Below are 25,839 nucleotides of genomic sequence, written 5' to 3' on the forward strand. Positions count from 1 at the left end.
CGGTCACCACGACTTCATACGGGCACCGATTGGGACGTTCTAGCACTTTTTGGAAAGCTTATCAAGTCTATTTTCCAACGGATCTGGACTCATGGCTATATCTTATCCGATGCTTCTACAGTCATCATTTCAACGCTGGGACCTTTTCTGCCTTTGGTGCTACATCACCCTATTTTGGGCTGATGGTCCATGTATCAAGTTGGGTCCATTAGGGACGCATCCTAGGGTTGGAGAACGACCCCAACACTCCCCTGGTCATTCACCTAGGTATTAATAAGGATTAGAGCCACCACAAACAGATTGGGTTTTGTTTTGTTGAAAGTTTAGCCATTGCTACTTCCTTGTAGACGCGTGTGTCGACTAGACCATCCGTTCTACTCGATTCAGAACCCCAACTTTGTGATTTCAGATTGATTTTCATCTCCATATTTGCAATTGAGTTGCTTGTTCTACTTGTTCTTGCTTGTTCTACTTGTTCTTGCTTGTTCCTCGATTGCTTGCAGGAATTACCCTAGTGGTTTGGTTGATCGTGTTCCATAAGATCGCGACGGCTGTTGGAGGTGGTGTATCGGTTGCTAAGGCGCAACATCCTTGGATGGTTGTAGTTGGGCCGTGAATGTCATCTCCATCCACAAATTGAGTTATCCACCTTCTCTCAGTGAAAGATCAGGATTCACCCTAGCGGGTTCATATCATTGTCTATCCATCTGGGTAGTAGTAAGATGTATCAAGATTTGAAAGCCCATTTTTGGTGGACTAAGATGAAGAAAGAGATCGCAGCCTATGTTGCTAGGTGTGATAACTACAGTAGAGTAAAAGCTGTCCATATGAAAACTATTGGATTACTTCAGCCATTGCCTATTCTAGGATGGAAATGGGAGGAAATCAGCATAGACTTTATCACAGGCCTTCCAATGATGCCACAAGGTCATGATTCAATTTGGGTTATTGTTGATCGTCTCACCAAGTCAGCACACTTTATACCCGTGAACACACGGTATATAGTTGGAAAATACGCTGAGATATATGTTTCCCAGATCGTGAGACTACATGGAGTACCCCAGACTATAATCTCTGATCGAGGACCCCAGTTCATAGCTCGTTTCTAGGAGCACTTACACCAGGCTTTGGGAACCAAGCTAATCAGAAGTTTGGTATATCATCCGCAAACTTCAGGACAGATAGAGCGAGTGAACCAAATCCTAGAAGATTTACTTAGAGCTTGTGTTATATCTTCAAAAGGTTCATGGGAGAAATGGTTACCTTTAGCTGAATTCTCCTATAACAACAGTTATCAAGCGAGTATCAAAATGGCTCCATTTGAAGCCTTGTATGGCAGAAAATGTAGAACTCCATTGAATTGGATTGAGCCAGGTGAAAGGAGATACTTTGGTATTGATTTTGTCAATGAAGCCGAAGAGCAAGTACGTATCATCCAACAACATATGAAGGCATCTCAATCAAGACAGAAGAGCTATGCTGACAAAAGAAGAAGACCACTAACTTTTGAAGTGGGTGACTATGTATACTTGAGAGTATCACCCATGAAAGGTGTGAAAAGATTTGGGATGAAAAAGAAGCTTTCACCAAGATATGTAGGGCCATACAAAATTTTGGAACAAAAAGGAAATGTTGCGTATCAGTTGCAACTTCCACCTGAGATGAGTGCAATATTTAATGTGTTCCATGTTTCTCAGTTAAAGAAATGTCTTCGAGTACCTGAAGAAGCTATTGCACCCACCAACGTGCAGCTTCAATCGGATTTGACCTATGAAGAAAAGCCAATTCGAGTATTAGAGGAGATGGAGAGAGTGACAAGGAGTAAGATTATTAAGTTCTATAAGGTGGTGTGGAACAATCATAGTGAACAAGATGTTACGTGGGAAAGAGAAGATTATTTACGAGAAGTTTATCCCGCCTTTTTCCAAGAATGGTAGGTCTTGCAAATCTCGGGACGAGATTTTTATAAGGGGGAGGGGCTGTAACACCTCGGGTGTTAGCCTTGCATAACTTTACTTGCATAACATGAGCATGATCATCACGCATTCATAAACAAGCATTTACAATTGAAACATTTGATTGAAACATCTGCAACATTTGCTTGTTATCGCATGTTTCATTAACATATGCAACCTTTCTCGTTATTTCATGTCTCCATGTGTATATGCATATGATCATGAGTGGACACATGTACTTGGTTAAAATGAGTCACCAAAATACTTTGGCAATGCTTAGGTTCACAATTGGAACATGGTTCATGAATGACATTTTCCATGATCAAGTCCTTAAGTCATGTTTCATGTGATTACTTTAAATGGCCCTATGAGTGACTACTACATGAAATGATTGGATAACCTTGCAAATAGCTTAAACATGTTTAGAGTATCATTATGAACAACTTTGATATTCATGATTAGGGGTAAAAAGGTCATTAAGCCATGCTTTGATGTGTATCATCATTTAAAAGTGACATGTTTGACAAAAGTTGAACTAGTTGTTAGAGACCTTGCATGGAGGAGATCACTAAAGCAAAGTTGTAGTGTTTGACATAAGGAACAACTTTTATTTTTAGGTCATGGACTGATTTAGCTTCTAACATGCTTGAATGGGTCCCACAAAAATCAGCAAAATCAAGCTTTCAACACTTAACAAAATTTTCTAAGTCCTGGATCACTGACAGCCTGACAAGCTGACCTTGAGCATGATTTTACTTTGTCTCGGTTGCGAATTAGAACTAGATTCTTGAATGAAAGTTGTAGATGGTACATCGGTCTACAAGTTCCATTTAGATGGTTTACGCAATAGAGCTATGGATTAGCAGTTAGATGAACGTCAAAACACGTCATTAGGCTCGGCATTCCTTGACTGAATCGACTGAAGCAAAATGTTCAGTGGCCGACACCGGTAGGAACCGAGCGCCGCGTGGAGGTCGCGGTGGCCGCGCGTCGCTAATGCCCTGATCGCGCAGGCCACGACGCGCCTGAACGCGGCCTTAACCCCACCAGCGCCTGCTTGAGCCATCCCATGCCCCATTTTTAGTTTCCCCGCTCCTTCTTCGCCCACAGCAGAGCCGCCGAGCTCCCGTAGCACCGCCGTCGCCATAGCCGTGCGCAAGCTCGTGACGAGCCACCCAATCGTCACCGCAGCAGCACTACTAGCTCCCTGGCGACCCACTGCCTCCTCCCGTGCCTGCTGATAGCGCTTGGTAAGCCACCGCAACGCGTGCGAGCTCGCTAGAGCTCCGCCATTAGCCCCATCACCGTGGCTGGGGCACCTCCCTCCACCGTAGACCGTGAAACCTTGCGCGATAGGTTCATCGTAGGACACTGGTGCTCGTCCGAGCTTTAGGTCGAGCCACCGTAGCCCCCACCGACATACCGCCATTGTCCCGCCGCGCCAATCCTCCATGGTCGCCGCCGTCATCACTGGCGTCGACGATAGGGCTGGCCAAGTGGTTCATTAGGTGCGCTAGGTCACGTAGGTCGCTCGGTGAAGACGTCACCGCCGGCGGACTTGCCATCGACGAGCCATGGCCGCACGAGCTTGCTCAGCGCCGCCGGCTCTGTTTTTGTTTCGCTGACCGGTGGGGTCAACTGACCCGTGGGTCCCGCGTGTCAGCGACTCCATGTTGTAAAGCTAGTTTAGTTTGAATGCATATTTCATATGTTTTTGTAATTTTTGTATCTTTAGTTTGGTAGCTTCAAAAATTGTGAAATAAATTTTTTAGTGTTCCTTAGGAAGTGTAGTATTTAAGAAAAATATGTTCTTGACATTGACAGTAGAAATTTTTGGAGATTTAAATAGGGATTTGAAATGTGCTTTTGAATGCATTCAAATTTGTTTATTTTATATCTAGAGTTCCTGTGCTCCAAAAATTATGAAATTTTTGTGGCAAGCTAGTATTAGCATATATGAACTCTGGTAAAAATTTGAGGACCAGTGCATGTGTAGATCTATAGTTATAGATTTTTCTTTTATGAATAGTTAATCCTTGTGTAAATTTTGATAAATTATTTATGAATCCAAAATTCATGAAAACTTTTGGAGGTAATCCTAGTAGTGTATGGATGCTAAGAAAAATAGGAAATCTGTTGCTTGACACTTTTTAATAGGGTTTTCCATTTATGCTACTTCAAGCCTTGCTGCCTTGTCATTTTTGCATAGGATGTTCTACTTGGTAAAATGACATGAAATTTTTATAGTAGTCCTTTGATAGCATTAGTAAGGCACTGTAAATTTTTGAGAATTTATGAAGCAAATCTGGTATATGTTTATTATTTAACCTAGATATTGAAATAAAATAATAAAGGCATTTAAATAAATAGTTTGGGCTTCACCATTATACTATCTAAAATGTATTTGGTATGCTTACACTGTTGGTAGATTTTATGTTGTCAAATTTGGAATGATTACATAAAGTAGAAGTAGTGTTACTTTATATTGCATGTTGAATAGTTTCCGGACAGATTCTGGAGTTGGATGAATTGCATGTTGAAAATGATGGGTACTGTAAAAATAGTTAATAACAAAGTTGTAGAGAATTCGATAGGCTTTCCAGAAAGTCCAGGATCACTGTGTTTGGATTAGTAGAACTCCAGTTATGAGTGAAACAAGTAGCTACTGTTTTGTGGCATAATCGATGCATTGTGGAAATAGTTAATTAAATAATCGAGAAGAGATATGCACCTACTCAATAAACATGATGCACTTGTTAACATATATGCATTCATAATACTTATGCCATATTCATGCATCTAGGATCGGAGAAAGAGATCACATTGCTAGAATTCGAAGAAGCAGAGGAAGGGAATCAGCAGGAGGATCCGCAAGCTGCAGCTCCCGAAGGCGTGGAGCAGAACCCTGAAGAGCTTCCGGAGTGTCCTGACCACCGCCCTACTTCCTTTCTATGAGGCAAGCCCCGGAGCATTATAAGTCTCCCCATAATTTACAAATGTTTACTTAAGTACTTATGATTGATGCATTAGGTTATAAGAGTTGAATGGAACCACCTGATACATGTAAATTCCTTGTCCAGATATTAACCCTTTAACCAGTATAGGTCCAGGATCGAATATATGCTTAGCCATGCTTAGACCGGTAGAAGTCGGGTGATGTCCTGTCACCTGCGAGATGTAGGTGGATAACAGAGCACGGTTGGCTATATTTGCTATCGTGGAACAGAACCATGGGGTAACAGAAAATCGAGACCGGACATGAAGTCAATAGAGAAGCAACAAGACATGGAGGTCTTGGGTGTGGATTTATCCCCATCTATGTCGATTAAGGACCATAACATAGTTGGCACTTCTGACAAGATTAAACGCATGCCTCTCACTTAGCTGGCCGGATAACTCGTTCCGATCGTGAAGCCGAGTAATTCAACTCAGGCCGGGACCCGTTTTGTTGTGCGCTCCTTCCAAGGAACGATCAGACTGAGCCCAAGGGTAGGCTTGGCCTGAGCATCCTGGCATCTGGTGTTCCAGATTGTGCGGCGTGGTACAAACCTATGAAATGTGTACTTGAGTTGTACCAAAGGTGACCTAAGGCTATCGTGGCTGGTAGACCTGGGTTTGTGTTAGGAATAAATTTCCAGCTGGTTGAAATCGATTTGAATCGCTGTCTCTCCCGGATAGTGAGAAACTTGGCTAGTCCCAACATCGTAGCAACTGTGTTATGAAACATGATGGTTCAGATGAATACGGAATTACAATACCTGCTATGGTTACTATTGTATGCTTCTAAATGATATACCACATATTTGGCATAGGATAGCTGCTAATCTAGAAATGGATAGCTATAATCAACCTAGTAAAGAATTTGTAACTGTACCATGATTCAATTGCCTTTTACGCAAAATGTTGTCAAGTTACGTCCACTTATACAGCCTTGCATAATCCTTGGAGTCATTTTATTTCTAGTTCATGATGGATAAGTCTAGCTGAGTACCTTCTCGTACTCAGGGTTTATTTTCCCATTGTTGCAGATGGCACTGTGTATTATGGTTATTGCAAGAGTTGCTTCTATCCTGCTTTGGATGAGGAGTAAGCCTTGGGCAGGCTTCTTTATTAATTCCTATCCTTGCTTTTGTGGACTGTGATCTGACTTGGCACTGTATCAAACTATGTTGGAAACTTTATTTTTGAACTTATTTGCTTTTGCTTTATTCTATCAAACTCAGTTTGTAATAACTTTTATTCGTACTCTGATGATGAAATGTATCTGTGAACTTTATGTAATATGTGGCATGTATGTTGAATCCTATACAATCTTGGTTGTTGTAAATTGTTTATCAAGACCCGTCGTGGTACTCGACGGACTACCGGGTTTATATGGGTTCAAGTATGACAGTGCGACCGCTTGCGGGCTGCCATTGTACTTGTACTCTTATAAATTGGTCAGTTCTGCAACACAAGACATCATACTACTTTTATTATTTCCATTCTCACTTGTGGGATGAGCAAAGTAGTGGTTCTACATCAACAAAGATCACATCAACACATGGGCAAAGTGTTCAAAGGCCTTCCTAGAAAAGTCCTTCCCTATAGGCAAGACCAATGCCTTAAGAGGAAAGATTTCAAACTTCCAACTATAGAAGGGAGAAACCATTCTAGAAGCATGGGAACATTTCCAAGAATACATTTCAGATTGTCCTCATCATGGGATGGAAGATTGGTTGCTCATGCAAGGCTTTTACCATGGAGTAACTCAAAAGCTCATGAACAACTCAATGCCACTACTGGAGGATCATTTATGTCACTCACCTTGGAAAAGCTAAAACTCTCATGGAGAAGTTAGCCTCTAATCAAGGCTAGTCTCAATGCAACATTCAATTATGCAATAAGAGTGAAGAAGTACCAGAAGTGGTGTGTGCACTATCAATCAAGATGGATGTCTTATTAAATTGGCTTGAACAACGAGCCAATTACAAGAAAGATCATCAGGCTATTCAAGATGCCTTTAATTCCTAGAATGTATATGGAGAATATTTGGTGGTTGAATTCCCTAAATATCAGGAGGATGCAAACATCGTCATCAACAATTCTGTTCCAAAACAACAGTGACAAGGGTGGAATCAACAACAACGGTCGACTTACCAAGAGGTGGCAAGTCTACTCGTGATCCACCATATCCGACAAGGATAGGTAAGACACCAGTGGTACTATAGGAAGAGGAGAAGAGAACCAATGAAATTGAAGAAGTTGGGTCACAAGAGCAAGAGTTACAACAAGATTTTCATGACATGACTCTTCTACCATTTCCATGCAGAAATCGGAAAGCCAAAATGGATGAGCAGTTTGGTAAGTTCGTAGAGGTAATTCAAAAGTTATATATCAATATTCTATTGCTAGATGTCATACAGGTACCTACCTTCACAAAGTATCTCAGAGACATCCTCAACAACAAAAGACCACTGCCTTCCATTGAGGTAATCAAGTTAACAAAGGAGTGTAGTGCGACCATCCTAAACACTTCACCTGTCAAGAATAAGGATCCAGGATGCCCACTATCTATTTCTCAATTATGCGATCTTGGAGCAAGTGTTAGTGTCATGCCCAAAAAGGTCTTCGACAAGCTCAATTATTCAACCCTCATGCCAATATCAGTGTGCTTGCAACTAGCTGACCAATCGGTCTGCTACCCTGCAGGAATCGCTAAATACATTTGGTAAAAATATGAAACTTTTTTGTTTCTGTAGATTTTGTAGTACTTGACATGCAGGAAGACATGAAGACACCCCTCATTCTTGGGAGACCCTTCCTAAGTACTACAAATGCTCACATTGATGTCGGAGCCGGAGAGATTAAATTTGATATTAATGGAAAGGAAGAGTGGTTCGCTTTCAAGCCAAGACCGGAACAATACTCCATTCTGAAGTGGCATGAGAAGCGAGTATCAAGGTCTCCATCTATAGGACCTACTGACGCACCTGAAGAATAAACCCGAACGGAGAAGTCCGATTTAGTGGACTCAAAATTCCGAACCCTCGCCGGGAGGTAACTCGGTAGTTATCCATATTTACTTTTTCATACTGCATTAATCATTTTACCTTAGCATATTTACTTTTCAAGACCTGCATCATGAAACAAAAATTCATGTCATGGCATCATAAAAATTCATGCCCCATGAAAATAATTTTTATAGAGCACAAAAACCCATATGAAATATTTACTGTGGAGGCATAAAAATGTAAAAAATACCATCATTCATCTTGTTATATTTCATAGTATCATAAATATTTTTGCATATATATATATATATATATATATATATATGTATACGTTAAAAATATGGGAGACACATGGGCCCACTCAACTGACACCCATCACCTCCATTTCCACTTAACCACCACTTTAACCTCCATCACCTCTCCACCATCGATTCTGGTCGAATCTCCACCGAAAGAAGCATCAGGAAATTGGAGAGGCCATTTGGCCATGATGTGAGGCCGACCGGCCCCACTACTATGCTAGCTGGCCTACTGCTACTTTGGCTATAAATAACCACCCTCCTGGCTCACTTCTTCATCCATCTCCACTACAATTCCAGCTCCTAAGTTGGAAATTCCAATTCCAAATTTCATAGTTGAATTTTCCTTGGTAGAAGTAGTGTTGGAGTAAGAAAGAGTGTGAGGAAGTTTGGGTGTGAAAGTAGTGCTAAAATCTTGAGATAGAGAGAGAGAGAGAGGTGCTACTGAAATTTGAGAAAGAAAATAGAGTTTAAGAGTGGTAGTGCTGTCCAAATCAAGAGAGAGAGAGAGAGCTGCCATGAGCTGGTCGATCTGCTTGGACTTGACTACGATGTCGTCCACGTAAGCCTTAATGGTCCACCCGATGAGGTCTCCAAAGCATTTGGTCATGCAATGGTGGTACGTAGCCCTAGTGTTCTTGAGCCCGAATGGCATCGTAATATAGTAGAACGATCTGAATGGGGTGATGAAAGAGGTCGTGAGCTGGTCAAACTCTTTCATCACAATCTGATGGTACCTAGAGTACGCATCAAGGAAGCATAGGGTTTTGCACCCCGAGGTTGAGTCAACTACTTGATCTATGCATGGCAAAGGAAACGAATCCTTCGGGCATGCCTTTTTGGGGCTCATGTAGTTAACACACATTCTCCATTTCCCACTTTTCTTTCCTACTAGAACGGGATTGGACAACCACTCTGGGTGGTATACTTCCTTATTCAAACTGGCTGCCAAGAGCTTAGTGATTTCCTCACCTATGAGCCTCTACTTCTCCTCGTTGAAGCAACACAGGCATTGTGTTGACCAGCCTGGAACCTGGCCTGATTTTCAAGGCATGCTCGGTGACTTTCCTCGAAATTCCTAGCATATCCGAGGGTTTCCATGCAAAGATATCTCAATTGGTGTAGAGAAAGTCAACTAGCGTGCCTTCTTACTTGGGGAAGAGGGTGGTGCCGATGTGCACCATCTTGTTGATGGAGTTGTTAGGGTCGACAAGGACCTCCTTGATGTTCTTCATAGGCTCAAAGGATCTACCCGCCCACTTTGTGTTGGGCGCTCCTTCAGCGATGTCCTTCTCGATGGCTGCGAGCTCCTCAAAAGTGAGGGTTGCTGAAGCGAGCTCGTAGCTCTCGACCTTGCACTCATAGGCCCTCTAGGAAGAAGTGCCGATGGTGATGACCCCATGTGGGCCCGACATCTTGAGCTTGAGGTAGGTGTAGTTGGGGATGGCCATGAACTTCATGTAACACGGTCACCCCAAAATGGTGTGGTAGACTAGGGGGAACCCGACTACATCGAAGGTGAGGGTCTCTATCCTATAGTTGGACAAATTCCTAAAGGTGATGGGCAAGTCGATCTGCCCGATCGGTATGGCCTACTTTCCGGGCATGATGCCATGGAAAGGTGCCCTAGTCAGCCAGATGCACAATCGGTCGATGCCTATGGCATTAAGTGTCTTAGCATACATGATGTTGAGGCCGCTACACCCATCCATCAGTACCTTGGTGAGCCGCTTCATGCCAATGATAGGGTCGACCATGAGCGGGTACCTACCTAGGTGTGTGGCGCTATCCGGGTGGTCGGATCGGTCGAAGGTTATGGGAGACCCTAATCATTTGAGAAAAGCGGGTGTGGCATGCTCCACTTCGTAGACCTCTTGGCGCGTGAGCTTCTGTTGGTGCTTGGAGCCGTATGCCTCTAGCCCACCAAAGATCATGAGGCAGCCATCCGGCGATGGAAAGTCGCCATCCTTCTCTCCAACGTCGTCGGCTTCTACCTCGGGCTTCTTCTTCTGCTTGCATTTCTTGGAGCCGTCGGTGAAGAAACGCTTCATGAGGGAGCAGTCCTTGAACATGTGTTTGATGGGAAAGGCATGGTTGTAATAGAACCGATCAAATCATAAGAACGTAAGTACAAAAACAATCACCAAAGTGATCAAATTCCTGTGCTTAAGCTCCCATAATCCCAGTAGTCCAGAAATCACGAAGGATTTCAACCAACTTTTGACATACAAACCAAGACCATAGTGATTCAACACAACACATCATTCGTTACAACATTTCACAAGTAGCATTCGGATTACATCCATCAGAGTTCAAATAAAATATTACAAGCCAAGTTCAAATTTGCGGAAGCAACATAGTTTAGTACATAACTTCATAGTTTCAAATACATTGCCAGATCTAAGTCATGTCCCACAAAAGCATCTTTAGGTACGAGAACTAGGAGAGACCACGCCCAATGGTCTAGTCTTCATCCCCAGCCGGGAGAAGGCAATACTTGCAGCAACCAAAGAAAGAACTGGTCATCTACAACAGGTGGGAGATAAACCCTGAGTATGAGAAGGTACTCAGCTAGACTTACCTGTCAAAACCAAAAATAAAGGACACCAAGGGTCATGCAAGGCTTATGAGGTGGGCTAGCTAGACACAGTTGCATAAAAGAGCTTATGAATATAGTAACCAATTTAAACTTCGCATCAAGTTTATCATCATTTACCTGTCCACTAGATTTGCACCTGTACTAGAGCACTCACTTATTAGGAGCAAACAATATTAACCATAGTAGGTATAATAAGGCTGTCATCATCATATCATCATTTCCGAACCATTATGTTATTTAGTGTATCTACAATGGAGATAAGCCCGTCAAGTTCTCACTAACCGGGAGAGACGGCGACCCGAGTCGAATTACAACTCAGCTGAGGGGGTATTCCTAACTCTCACCCTAGCATACTTTGCAAGGGTAGCCATGGGTCACCTTTGGGACAACTCAGGAACCAAATTTACGGGTTCGATCAGCGCCAGCGCTCTCAGGGATTACCCTTCTGCTAGGACGATCAGGACTTTTAAATCACCTGCCCTTGGACTCATGCCTACGGCTCCCTTCCGAGGCGTACTTTATACTTATCAACTCCTGGTCTAAGTTGAGCTACTTGGCTTCGCGGTCAGTCTTCGGACACGGCCAACTAAGAGAGAGGCATGCGTTCAACATGAACAGGAAAGGCTCCAAGATTCAGTCCTTAAGCGACACCGGTGGAGTCACTGCAAACCGGCAAGCCTCTGCCCGGTCTTCGTTTCAAATTAAGACAGGTTCTTTTCCACGATAGCAAATATAGCCAACCGTGCCTTATGTATGTCCCTATATCTCGTAGGTGACAGGAAATCACCCGACTAAGCACTAGACAAACCTGAGCTACATAGGATTCAGGGTATCAATATCTAGACAAGGATTGGATAACCAATGCAGCAAATGTTTGCATCCAACACCTAAACTTAATGCAACAATATATATATGTAACAATTAAAACTTTAACTGCATTTTGAAAATTAGGAGGCTTAATATGCTATAGGGCTTGCCTTTCACAAAGTTGCTTGGACGGTGATCCGAGCACTCAACGGCGATCTCGTCTGGCACTTCTCCCGAGGGCTGCACCTCCTGAACCTCCAGTGTTGGCTGCTGCTGCTCCCCGCTCGGTTCCTCGAATTCCAATAGTGTCACACCTTTCGGTACACCTATTGCATGCCGATGCACAAGATAAATATCATGGATGCATAAGGAATGACATGATGCTCATGATGAATGGATCACCGTAAGTGTTTAACGAAACATCACTGGACACTCATTTACTGATTAAGAATAGCTCTATTCAAATCACTTTAAAACATGTATCTAACTTAACTTGAAGAACGAGATCTACTTACCTAACTTGCATAACCTAAGATAAAGGTGCTCATCTTCAGTTAAAGTCCTAACACCTAGGAACATTACCACAAGCTTAGGAAATAGTAAAGGCATACTTAAATGAAAGTTAAGGTTTTACAAGCAACGAGTAGTTCCTTAATTCCATCATAACCAGAGTTCTATAAATTCAAATGACTTGCAAGAGGACATTATGGAAAGCTTATGAAATTCTCTACAAATCATTTGTAAACATCAAAGCATGATTCTTACGTTAACCAAATTGAATTCTAGTAAACCTAAAATCTATCCAGAAATGATAGGTTTACTAAATTAATTATTTAGTGATGATGCAAAAGCATAATTGGACCAAACCAAGTTTACCAACTTGTTGCACGTACCAGAGGAATATCAGAAAGTATAGTGCCAACCTCTAAATAAATTATTTAATGTCTTTTTCTAATTTATTTAGTTAATTAGGTGATTAAAGCAATATATAGTAAAACTACTCAGAAAAATCTATAAAAATTACAGTAGCTATCTAATGCTTCACATAGACTACCATAAAAATTTCAAAGCAATTGGTTAAGCAGAACATGCTGTATCAAAAATAACTGATGGCAGGGCTATTTCTAGCATAATTAGGAAACCCTAATGAAAAGTGTCAAACAACAGATTTCACATTTTTCCTAGCATCATTCTAGCATAAGAATAGCACTCACCAAATTTTACCCTTACTAGATGTATAGAAAAATTATGAAAATTCACACAAGATCCATCCATGCAAACAAGAGAATTTCCTAACTCCTACATACAGTGTCCAAAATGATGAAAATTTAACTACAAGCTCTTCATGATACGACCAGTACACCATAAAAATTTCATGCCATTTGGAGCTACATAGAAAAAGATATAATTACCCCTATTTCCTACATGATTAAAAGAGATAATTAGCAACTCTATTTTTCATAACAGGACATGGCATAAATTATATTTTTAATATAAACTAGACATTATCATGGACTCAACAAAATTAGAACCACATCATTTGAATCTACCAACTAGGAGATACATATTTTTTAAAATGTACACAAATCTGTGAAAAAGAATAAACAAAACAAAAATGAAAACCTAACCCTACTGCTAGGCCGGCCCAAAAGAACATGGCGACCCGCGAAGCACGTGCTGGCATGGCCCAGAACTCGGCATGACCCACGCTGGCTCCCACCTCCGCTCGACAACTAACAAAGGGGCCCCACGAGTCAGTGAGTCAGACAGGGGAGGAAGAAGGGATGACGGCGTAGCTCGTCGTCGGTGATAGCTCCGGCGAGGTCATCGGTGCTACGGTGTTCACCTCACCCATGCGCATCTAGGGACACCCTCAATTGTAGCTATTACTAGGGCTAAAGGGGCTGGCGATGGCCATGGCGGCGCACGGCCACGGCTTGGCCGGCTCCGGCGAGGCCCGACCCCGTAGGGCGCGGCTAGGCTCGGTACGAGCTTCCGGAGTTCACTAGCAACCTAAACAAGCAAGGAAGAGGGGATGGGAAGGCCATGGTGGCAGTTGGCTGCATGGAGTGCCAACTCCAGCAAGGTCCCGCCATGGCGGTGGTGGAAGAAATGGCGAATACGCCCTTACCAAGCCTCAAACGACCCGACTAAAAGGTGGAGGAGGGAGAGGAGATCACCACGAAGCTAGGGGCAAGATGGCTGACGCATTTTTGAAGTGGCGAGCGTGCAAGGTGATGGTGAAGCTCGATCAGAAATGGAGGAGCTGTTGCGGCTTGTCGCTGCGCGCGGAGGAGGCGAAGGAGTCCAAATGGAGCTGACGACCCGGTCGGGCAGGCGCGCGGGGTGTTGTTCAAGTCATGGCCGGCCGTGCCAGGGCGTTCGTGGTGCGTGGCAGCGTGAGTAGGAGACTAGCAATGAGTGTCACCCATGCGGCATTTGTTGTTAGATGGCTGTTAGGTACTATAGCTCGCATTCAGACGACTTGAACCACCTGACAGCGTGACTTCAATGTGTCAATATGGCTAAACCGTTGATCCATTGCAAAAAACCATGTACATGAAAATTGTAGGCCTACCATCCATCTCCAACTTCTATTCAAGGATCATCATCTAATTCTCCATGGATCAGAAGTTACATCAAGCCAAAGTTGGCTTGATCCAACTGAAACTGGATTATGACTTAGCAAATTTGCTAAGTGTGAATTCAGCATGGAAATATGACTTGTGGGCCTTGTTTGAACATGTTCTAGCCATTTTCATGAGATGGTCATATTGAGACTTTTGTTCCTTGATAAATTGGCTACAACTTTGGTAAAGAGTGCACAGCCATGCAAGATCTCTAGGTTGGACTTTTGAATCAGTCAAATAGTGTCACTCTAAGGGTCATTCAAAGTCAAACCTCCACTTGAGGGCATTTTTGTCATTTTGATCCACATGAACAATGTCCCAACAATTACCCTAAGTGTAGTTAAGGTGTATTAGACCATAATCAACCACTTTACACAAGTGCTATACCAATTTCTAATGATCACATGTGATGAAGCAACAAAACAATCAATTCACTCAAATGTTGCAATTCCATGTTTCACACGTTTCATGCCTTTGTTGCAATTTTAACTTGTCACATTCCTACCATGTTGCCATGTTTCAAGGTGTGAGAAACTCATGTTGCATTCACATGTTTCACTACTACCATTTACAAGCAATCAAGTATGAAACAAACATAATTGCGAATGTTGCATACGCATGTTTCAGTGACAATGGCATGATGTGATAGATGATGCACATGTTTATGAAATGAATTGCAATTTTGTGGAAGCAAAACACCTAGGGTGTTACAGCCCTCCCCCTTAGAAAAATCTCATCCCGAGATTTGGAAAGCGAACCAATCAGTATAGAAAGCCGGATAATTTTCCTTTAAATAATCTTCCCGCTCCCATGTTGCATCCCGATCACTATGATTACTCCAAACTACCTTGTACAACTTAACTACTCGCTTACGAGTCACTCTTTCTTGAGTATCCAAAACTCATACTGGCTTCTCCTCATAAGAAAGATCAGATTTCAAGTTGATTCTCCTTGTTGCTATTCTTTCCTCGGGAATACGAAGACACTTCTTCAGCTGGGACACATGGAATACCGGGAATATAGCTCCCATCTCTCATGGTAGATCAAGTTTATAGGCTACTCTTCCACTTTTTTCGATAATGCGGTAAGGTCCAACATATCGAGGCTCAAGCTTCCTTTTGATTCCAAAACATTTTACTCCTTTCATAGGGGATACCTTCAGATAAACATGGTCACCTACTTCAAACTCAATAGGTTTTCTTCTCTTGTCAGCATAGCTCTTTTGCCTAGCCTGAGCGGTAGTCATATTCTTCTATATAGTTCAGACTTGCTCTTCAGCTTCTTTTACAAAATCAATACCATAGAATCTTCTTTCTCCAGGTTCCACCCAATTCAAAGGAGTTCTACACTTGCGGCCATAAAGAGCTTCAAAAGGAGCCATTTTGATACTCTCTTGATAACTGTTGTTATAAGAGAATTCAGCGAGAGGCAACCATTCCTCCCAAGAGCCTTTGCAAGAGATAAGACAAGCTCTAAGCATGTCTTCAAGAATTTGATTAACATGCTCAGTTTGTCCTGATGTTTGCGGATGATAGGCAAAACTACGGATTAGATGAGTACCAAGATTTTGATGTAAGCACTCCCAAAAGTGAGCCATGAATTGTGGTCCTCTATCTGAAATAATGGATTTGGGTACACCATGGAGACGTACCACTTGTTGAAAATAAATCTCAGCATAATTGTGAGGGTGATAGGTAGACTTGACCGGAATAAAGTGAGCGGATTTAGTTAGACGATCTACGATAACCCAGATGGAATCACAACCCTTTTTGGTAGTGGGTAACCCAACAATGAAATCCATAACAATTTCTTCCCACTTCCAGCCAGGAATAGAGAGTGGTTGCAATAATCCGGGCCTCATGTGAATAGCCTTAACTCTGCAACAGTTATCGCACCTTGCCACATAGGCTGTGATTTCTTTCTTCATCTTGGTCCACCAAAAATATAGCTTGAGATCTTAATACATTTTACTGCTACCAGGATGGATGGACAATCTAGAAGAATGGGCTTCAGCCATAATTTGATTTCTAAGTTCTTTGTCTTTGGGCACTACAAGCCTATCATTAAACCAGTGAATTCCTTTGTCATTGACCCTAAAGTGCTTGGTCTCTTGCTCTTTCATCTTCTGCTTGATGTGAAACACACCCACATCAGTCTTCTAGAGTTTGATAATTCGACTTCTAAGAGAGCAATCCACAGTGATATTGTGGAGTACTACAGGATGAAGGAGGTGTGCCAGATGAAAGTCTTCACTAACTAAGAAATTGCAATGGGCCTTTCTGCTTAAGGCATCAGCAACCACATTTGCCTTACTAGGATGGTAGTGCACTTGAAGGTTGTAGTCTTTGATTAATTCTAACCATCGTTGTTGACGCATGTTCAACTCAGGTTGAGTAAAGATGTACTTGAGACTTTTATGGTCCGTATAGATGTTGCACACATTACCTAGCAAGTAATGTCTCCAAATCTTCAGGGCATGAACAACCACGGCTAGCTCTAAGTCATGGGTAGGATAACTGATTTCATGCTTTCGAAGCTGGCGCGAAGCATAAGCAATGACTCAACCCTCCTGCATAAGAACACACCCCAAACCGGTGCCACATGCATCATAATAGACATCAAAAGGCTTCTCGATGTCAGGTTGTGCCAATACAGGAGCAGAAGTTAGTAAGGTCCACAAAGTGTGGAAAGCCTCTTCACACTTCAGAGTCCACACAAACTTCTCATTGTTTTGAAGTAGTCGAGTCATGGGCTTGGCGATTTTTGAGAAATCCAAGATAAAGCGACGATAGTAGCCAGCCAAACCCAGGAAACTTTGGACTTCTGTGACCGTAGTAGGTGCCTTCCACTATAGGACTTCTTGCACCTTAGTAGGGTCAATTGAAATTCCATCTCTAGATAACACATGACCTAGAAAAGGTATCTTGTTCAACCAAAATTCGCACTTGCTAAACTTAGCATAAAGCTGGTTGTCACATAATTGAGTTAAAACAATTCTCAGATGTTCAGCATGCTCTTCTACATTCTGAGAATATACAAGGATATCATCAATGAACACGATGACGAACTTGTCCAATTCCGGCATGAATACCGAATTCATCAGGTACATAAAGTGTGCCGGAGCATTTGTCAACCCAAAGGACATGACAAGGTATTCGAATAAGCCATAACGACTAGAGAAAGCTGTCTTAGGTATATCTTTAGGACAAATTTTGATCTAATGGTAGCCAGACCTCAAATCAATCTTGGAGAATACCTTAGCTTTGGAGAGCTGATCAAACAGAATATCGATGCGAGGAAGAGGGTATTTGTTCTTGATAGTAACAACATTAAGGGGGCGATAATCTACGCACATGCGCAAAGACTCGTCCTTCTTCTTCACAAAGATAGCCGGACAACCCCAAGGAGAAGAACTAGGCCAAATCAAATCTTTCTTTAATAGCTCATTCAACTGACTCTTCAGCTCAGCCAACTCATTGGGCGTCATTCTATAGGGCCTTTGAGAAATAGGAGCCGTACCCGGAATGAGTTCTATCTTGAATTCTACTTCACGGTCCAGAGGTAATCCAGGTAAGTCATCAGGGAAGACATCTGGAAACTCATAGACAACCAGTATATCTTCAATGGCCTTGGCTAGGGTAGCATTGGCTGTATTGTGGATAGCGATATCATGAGGTAACTGCACTAGAAAACCCTTCTTATCCACAGGATCTCGCAACATTACCACACGGGTTGATGTATCGATCAACACTCCATTCCAACTCATCCACTTCATCCCTAGGATTACATTGATTCCTACCCTCGGTAGAACTACAAGATCCATAAGGAACTCTCGATCCTCAATCTCAATCTTTACATCTTTAACTACTTGGTTAGTCATGATATTATTTCCAGTAGCACTAATACAATAACCACCCTTGACAATTGTAATCACATTCATCTTATGCTTAGATGCAAAAGTAGAACTCACAAAAGAATGTGAAGCACCCGAATCAAAGAGCACAACTGCAGGGTGATCATTAACAAGAAACTTACCAGCGGTGACCACTTCACCAGTAGGAATTTCCTCCACAGTAGTGTAGTGAACATGCCCCTAATGGATGTTTCCTTGAGCATTCTACTTGGGAGGATAGGGACAAGTACTAGCCCAGTGACCAGGCTTGTTACAGTTCCAACATGACCTGTTTGCTGGTGGGACATTGGAGCTACTCTGCCCAGAGGTATTCTTTGGCAAGGAAACTGTGTACCCCTTGTAGAAACTAGTTTTAGCTTGATTCTTCTTCTGAGGTGGACAGTATCGGACAATAGCATTGGGTGGACGATACTGAGTTTTGGATACCACTGGTGCCTTGGACTGAGAAGCACCTGCCTCAAAGTTTCTTTTACGGGTCTTGGAAGCAGCATATATCTTATCATTATTCTCCTGAGTCAGGGTGTCACTGATAAACTCATTGAAGGTGACACACTTGTAGTTGCCCATAGACTTCATCAGTTTAGGGGAAAGTCCCCTCTTGAAACTAGCTATTCTTTTAGCATTAGTATCAACGAACTCAGGAGCATACCTCGCCAGGTTGTTAAATGCCTGGAGGTATTCAGTAAGACTTTTGTTGCCTTGAGTTAGCTTCATAAACTTGGTATGCTTAATGGCCATGAGACCAGGAGGGATAAAATGTCCCCTAAAAGCTGCCTAGAACTGGTCCCAAACTATCTTGATGTTTGCAGGGAAGGTGGTCCTGTGATGGGTCCACCAGATGCCTGCAGGGCCTTGGAGCTAGTGTCCTACATACGAGGCCTTCATACCTTTTGTCAAATGGAGCAATCCAAACCTTTGCTCTATCGTACTCAACCATTCATCAGCTTGTAATGGTTCTTCTGCCTCTCTAAAGATAGGAGGCTTTGTGTCCATGAAGTCCTTAAAGCTGCTATACTGGTTTGGCTCGGGTCCCTGGCGGACATGTCGGTCATCACGGTTAGCCAGTTGGCGCATAGCCTCAACTAGCATGCGCTGACTTTTGACGACTGTCTGCATTAGCTCAGCTAGTGTGGGTGGTGGAGGAGGTGGTTGTTCCTCATCTCCAAGGCTACGACCGCGATGAAGATTATAAGCCATCTACAAAATGTATAGCCAATGAGCACTGACAATGTGGAAATTTTGTAGATGAATTGTATAATTATGCCAAACTGACTCCAATAGAGAAAATGAATTTACACTATCAACAGAGGCACAATCATCCATCACAATCACACAACTCATCAAGCGCATCAATTGACACATTAATGTGATGAACTTAACCAACAATGAGATCGATAGACCGCACAGACGGAAATTATCGAAGGCTCACATACGTGGAGCATAACACATTTGATAGGTTACATCCAAGCCATAGAGGTTCCAACTGACATCAAAGATAACTTAAGGTTCGATATTACATCCCAATGATTAACTTATTACAAGCTACTCATTCATGCATGAGGATCAACAAAAGACTAGCTCTAGCGCATTAGCTAAGTAGTAAGCTAAACTACGCATCATCCTCGGAGTCAGTGTCAAAGATCTCTCCTCCATCTTCATCACTAGCAGGTTCAAACTCCTCATCTTCCTCCTCTTCAGGTGGAATGTCCTCAGGTCCATTAATCTCAATGTCATCATCATCCTTAGCCATGATGACACCAGAGCCCATCTCATCCTCATTGTCATTCTCATCCTTAGGGGGCAGGAGAGGGTGAAGCTGATTGTGTAATAGGTGAACCTCCTCATGGAGATGGTCACTGTACTCTTCGGTAGCTACCAATTGCTGCTCTAGTTCTACCTGTCGTGCTCTCAACACATTCTCCTCGTGCCAGGCTTCATTCCGTTGGTTCAGCACGTGAAGCAACATATGTTCACAGTTGCGGTGAGCAACTGTCAACCTTTGAACCTCTAGGGTTTCTTGATCCCATTCCTGTGTTATTTGCTCCAAATGGTGCTGAGCCGCACTCCACTCAACAGTCACCCGGGCTAGCTCTGCCCTTAGCCTTTCCGCCTCAGTAGGCTCCAGATGGGGCTCACAAGGAGCTAACCGGTGATGAGGCAGCCTACCTCTAGCGGACTTGCGAGCAGTGTGTTTTGTGCGTGCCATCTGTAGCAAAAGGTTGCAACGTAAGGGAAGAATCATTTAAGGGATACAAAATTTAATTAGTCAAGACCATCAATTTTAAAGGAGGGAGTAATGCAAAATGCTATGTATGCTTGAACATGATGCATGAACGATCCGTACGTCCTCACAAACCTAGAAAAATTTAAAGGCTAGCGAAATATACGGTGGCATAGATACGTTCTCTCATATATGGTAGCTAGTCGATCTACAACGATACGTTGTTAGTGTACCTGTAGAAAATTTTATTTCAGCCTAATAATTTCCCAAAAAGGCATGTAAAGTAAGCAGTAAACTAAATACTTTCATACATACATCCCCCGATGTATATACTCTAGTATCACAGCTACCCGATAGAGATACCCACACTTAAGTACTCTCATAGATACATGATCGAACATGTAAGTATGCGAGCAACCACAACTACTCTCCCCTAGACCGACGGTTGGACGGTCATGCTCTCACAACTCCCACTTACCAGAGCGTAGAGGTAATTTGATCCATACATTACCACCCAAGTAGATGGCATCCATACAATAGCACGCCGTATGGACAACGAAACAGAAACAAGTAGGAACCCCCAAGTTAGTACTTTAATAAGCCACCTAAGAGTCAATATTTGGGCATAAGGGATATGACCACTGGCAATACTTAGTATTTAATTTAGAATTTTTCACAAATACTTTTGTTTTAAATACACAAATGACATGTTTAGTGTCGAATCTTGCTCTGATGCCAGCTATAACAGAACTGACCAAATCATAAGAATGTAGTACAAAAACAATCACCGAAGTGATCAAATTCCTATACTTAAGCTCCCATAATCCCGGTAGTCCTAAAATCACAAAGGATTTCAACCAACTTCGACATACAAACCAAGACCGTAGTGATTCAACACAACACATCATTCGTTACAACATTTCACAAGTAGCATTCGGATTACATCCATCAGAGTTCAAATAAAATATTACAAGCCAAGTTCAAATTTGTGGAAGCAACATAGTTAGTACATAACTTCATAGTTTCAAATACATTGCTAGATCTAAGTCATGTCCCACAAAAGCATCTTCAGGTACGAGAACTAGGAGAGACCGCGCCCAACGGTCTAGTCTTCATCCCTAGCCAGGAGAAGGCAATACTTGCAGCAACCAAAGTAAGAACTGGTCATCTGCAATAGGTGGGAGATAAACCCTAAGTACGAGAAGGTACTCAGCTAGACTTACCCATCAAAACTAGAAATAAAGGACACCAAGGGCCATGCAAGGCTTATGAGGTGGGCTATCTGGACACAGTTGCATAAAAGAGCTTATGAATATAGTAACCAATTTAAACTTCGCATCAAGTTTATCATCATTTACCTGTCCACTAGATTTGCACCTGTACTAGAGCACTCACTTATTAGGAGCAAACAATATTAACCATAGCAGGTATAATAAGGCTGTCATCATCATATCATCATTTCCGAACCATTATGTTATTTAGTGTATCTACATTGGAGATAAGCCCATCAAGTTCTCACTAACCGGGAGAGACGGTGACTCGAATCGAATTACAACTCAGCTGAGGGGGTATTCCTAACTCTCACCCTGGCATACTTTGCAAGGGTAGCCATGGGTCACCTTTGGGACAACTCAGGAACCAAATTCACGGGTTCGATCAGCACCAGCGCTCTAGGGATTACCCTTCTGCCAGGACGATCAGGACTTTTAAATCACCTGCCCTTGGACTCACTGCCTACGGCTCCCTTCCGAGGCGTACTTTATACTTATCGACTCCCGGCCTGAGGTGAGCTACTCGACTTCACGGTCGGTCTTCGGACATGGCCAACTAAGAGAGAGGCATGCGTTCAACATGAACAGGAAAGCCTCCAAGATTCAGTCCTTAAGCGACACCGGCGGAGTCACTGCAAACCGGCAAGCCTCCGCCTGGTCTTCATTTCAAATTAAGACATGTTCTTTTCCACGATAGCAAATATAGCCAACCATGCCATATGTATGTCCCTATATCTCACAGGTGATAGGAAATCACCCAACTTCTACCGCATTTAAGCAGGGCTAAGCACTACACGAACCTAAGCTACATAGGATTCAGGGTATCAATATCTAGACAAGGATTGGATAACCAATGCAGCAAATGTTTGCATCCAACACCTAAACTTAGTGCAACAATATATATATGTAACAATTAATACTTTAACTGCATTTTGAAAATTAGGAGGCTTAATATGCTCCGGGGCTTGCCTTTCACAAAGTTGCACGGACGGTGATCCAGGCACTCAACGGCGACCTCGTCTAGCACTTCTCTCGAGGGTTGCACCTCCTGAACCTCCGGTGTTGGCTGCTGCTGCTCCCCACTCGGTTCCTTGAATTCCAACAGTGTCACACCTTTCGGTACACCTATTGCATGCCAATGCACAAGATAAATATCATGGATGCATAAGGAATGACATGATGCTCATGATGAATGGATCACCGTAAGTGTTTAACGAAACATCACTGGACACTCGTTTACTGATTAAGAGTAGCTCTATTCAAATCACTTTAAAACATGTGTCTAACTTAACTTGAAGAACGAGATCTACTTACCTAACTTGCATAACCTAAGATAAAGGTGCTCATCTTCAGTTAAAGGCCTAACACCTAGGAACATTACCACAAGCTTAGGAAATAGTAAAGGCATACTTAAATCAAAGTTAAGGTTTTACATGCAACAAGTTGTTCCTTAATTCAATCATAACCAGAGGTCTATAAATTCAAATGACTTGCAAGAGGACATTATGGAAAGCTTATGAAATTCTTACAAATCATTTGTAAACATCAAAGCATGATTCTTACGTTAACCAAATTGAATTCTAGTAAACCTAAAATCTATCCAGAAATGACAGGTTTACTAAATTAATTATTTAGTGATGATGCAAAAGCATAATTGGACCAAACCAAGTTTACCAACTTGTTGCACATACCAGAGGAATATCAGAAAGTATAGTGCCCACCTCTAAATAAATTATTTAATGTCCTTTTCTAATTTATTTAGTTAATTAGGTGATTAAAGCAATATATAGTAAAACTGCTCAGAAAAATCTATAAAAATTACAGTAGCTATCTAATGCTTCACATAGACTACCATAAAAATTTCAAAGCAATTGGTTAAGCAGAACTTGCTGTATCAAAAATAATAGATGGCATGGCTATTTCTAGCATAATTAGGAAACCCTAATGAAAAGTGTCAAGCAATAGATTTCACATTTTTCCTAGCATCATTCTAGGCATAAGAATAGCACTCACCAAATTTTACCCTTACTAGATCTATAGAAAAATTATGAAAATTCACACAAGATCTATCCATGCAAACAAGAGAATTTCCTAACTCCTACATACAGTGTCCAAAATGTATGAAAATTTAACTACAAGCTCTTCATGATATGAGCAGTACACCATAAACATTTCATGTCATTTGGAGCTACATAGAAAAAGATATAATTACCCCTATTTCCTACATGATTAAAAGAGATAATTAGCAACTCCATTTTTCATAACAGAACATGGCATAAATTATATTTTTAATATAAACTAGACATTATCATGGACTCAACAAAATTAGAACCACATCATTTGAATCTACCAACTAGGAGATACATATTTTTGAAATGTACACAAATATGTGAAAAAGAATAAACAAAACAAAAATGAAAACCTAACCCTACTGCTGGGCCGGCCCAAAAGAACACGGTGGCCCGCGAAGCACGCGCTGCGTGCGGCCCACGCTAACTCTCGCCTCTGCTCAGCAACTAACAAAGGGGCCCCGCGAGTCAGTGAGTCAGACAGGGGAGGAAGAAGGGATGACGGCGTAGCTCGTCGCCGGTGACAGCTCCGGCAAGGTCATCGGTGCTACGGTGTTCGCCTCACCCATGCGCATCTAGGGACAACCTCAATTGTAGCTATTACAACGGCTAAAGGGGGTGGCGATGGCCATGGCGGCGCACGCCCATGGCTTGGTCGGCTCCGGCGAGGCCCGACCCCGTAGGGCGCGGCTAGGCTCAGTACGAGCTTCCGAAGTTCACTACCAACCTAAACAAGCAAGGAAGAGGGGATGGGAAGGCCGCAGTGGCAGTTGGCCGTGTGGAGCGCCAACTCCGGCGAGGTCCCGCCATGGCGGCGGTGGAAGAAATGGCGAATACGGCCTTACCAAGCCTCAAATGACCCGACTGAAAGGTGGAGGAGGGAGAGGAGATCACGGCGAAGCTAGGGGCAAGATGGCCAATGCATTTTTGCAGTGGCGAGCACGCAAGGCGTTGGCGAAGCTCGGTCGGAAATGGAGGAGCTGCTGCGGCTTGTCGCTGCGCGTGGAGGAGGCGAAGGATGCAAATGGAGCTGACGACTCGGTCAGGCAGCCGCGCGGGGTGTTGCTCAAGTCATGGCCGGCCGTGCCAGGGCATCCGCGGCGCATGGTAGTGTGAGTAGGAGACCGGCGACGAGTGTCACCCACATGGTGTTCATTGTCTGATGGCTGTCAGGTACTATAGCTTGCATTCAGACAACTTGAACCGCCTGACAGCTTGACTTCAACGTGTCAATACGGCTAAACCGTTGATCCATTGCAAAAACCGTGTACATGAAAATTGTAGGCCTACTATCCATCTCCAACTTCTATTCAAGGATCATCATCTAATTCTCCATGGATCAGAAGTTACATCAAGCCAAAGTTGGCTTGATCCAACTGAAACTGGATTATGACTTAGCAAATTTTCTAAGTGTGAATTCAGCATGGAAATATGACTTGTGGGCCTTGTTTGAACATGTTCTAACCATTTTCATGAGATGGTCATATTGAGACTTTTGTTCCTTGATAAATTGGCTACAACTTTGGTAAAGAGTGCATAGCCATGCAAGATCTCTAGGTTAGACTTTTGAATCAGTCAAACAATGTCACTCTAAGGGTCATTCAAAGTCAAACCTCCACTTGAGGGCATTTTTGTCATTTTGATCCACATGAACAATGTCCCAACAATTACCCTAAGTGTAGTTAAGGTGTATTAGACCATAATCAACCACTTTACACAAGTGCTATACCAATTTCTAATGATCACATGTGATGAAGCAACAAAACAATCAATTCACTCAAATGTTGCAATTCCATGTTTCACACGTTTCATGCCTTTGTTGCAATTTTAACTTGTCACATTCCTACCATGTTGCCATGTTTCAAGGTGTGAGAAACTCATGTTACATTCACATGTTTCACTACTACCATTTACAAGCAATCAAGTATGAAACAAACATAATTGCGAATGTTGCATACGCATGTTTCAGTGACAATGGCATGATGTGATAGATGATGCACATGTTTATGAAATGAATTGCAATTTTGTGGAAGCCAAACACCTAGGGTGTTACAGCGGTTTGGGCATGGCCCCTCGAGTAGC

At 42.6% G+C, this 25,839-nt stretch overlaps 1 non-coding gene across 1 annotated transcript; it reads right to left on the minus strand.

Moving 5' to 3' along the window:
* Positions 1–6,556: 6,556 nt before the first annotated feature.
* On the minus strand, positions 6,557–6,663 carry LOC136514677 (small nucleolar RNA R71). The gene has a single exon (XR_010773817.1). It is a non-coding gene; the product is annotated as a small nucleolar RNA R71 (small nucleolar RNA).
* Between the last annotated feature and the right edge of the window lie 19,176 nt (positions 6,664–25,839).

The sequence above is a fragment of the Miscanthus floridulus genome, chromosome 16 (genome assembly GCF_019320115.1).
Source record: "Miscanthus floridulus cultivar M001 chromosome 16, ASM1932011v1, whole genome shotgun sequence".
NCBI classification, from domain to species: domain Eukaryota; kingdom Viridiplantae; phylum Streptophyta; class Magnoliopsida; order Poales; family Poaceae; genus Miscanthus; species Miscanthus floridulus.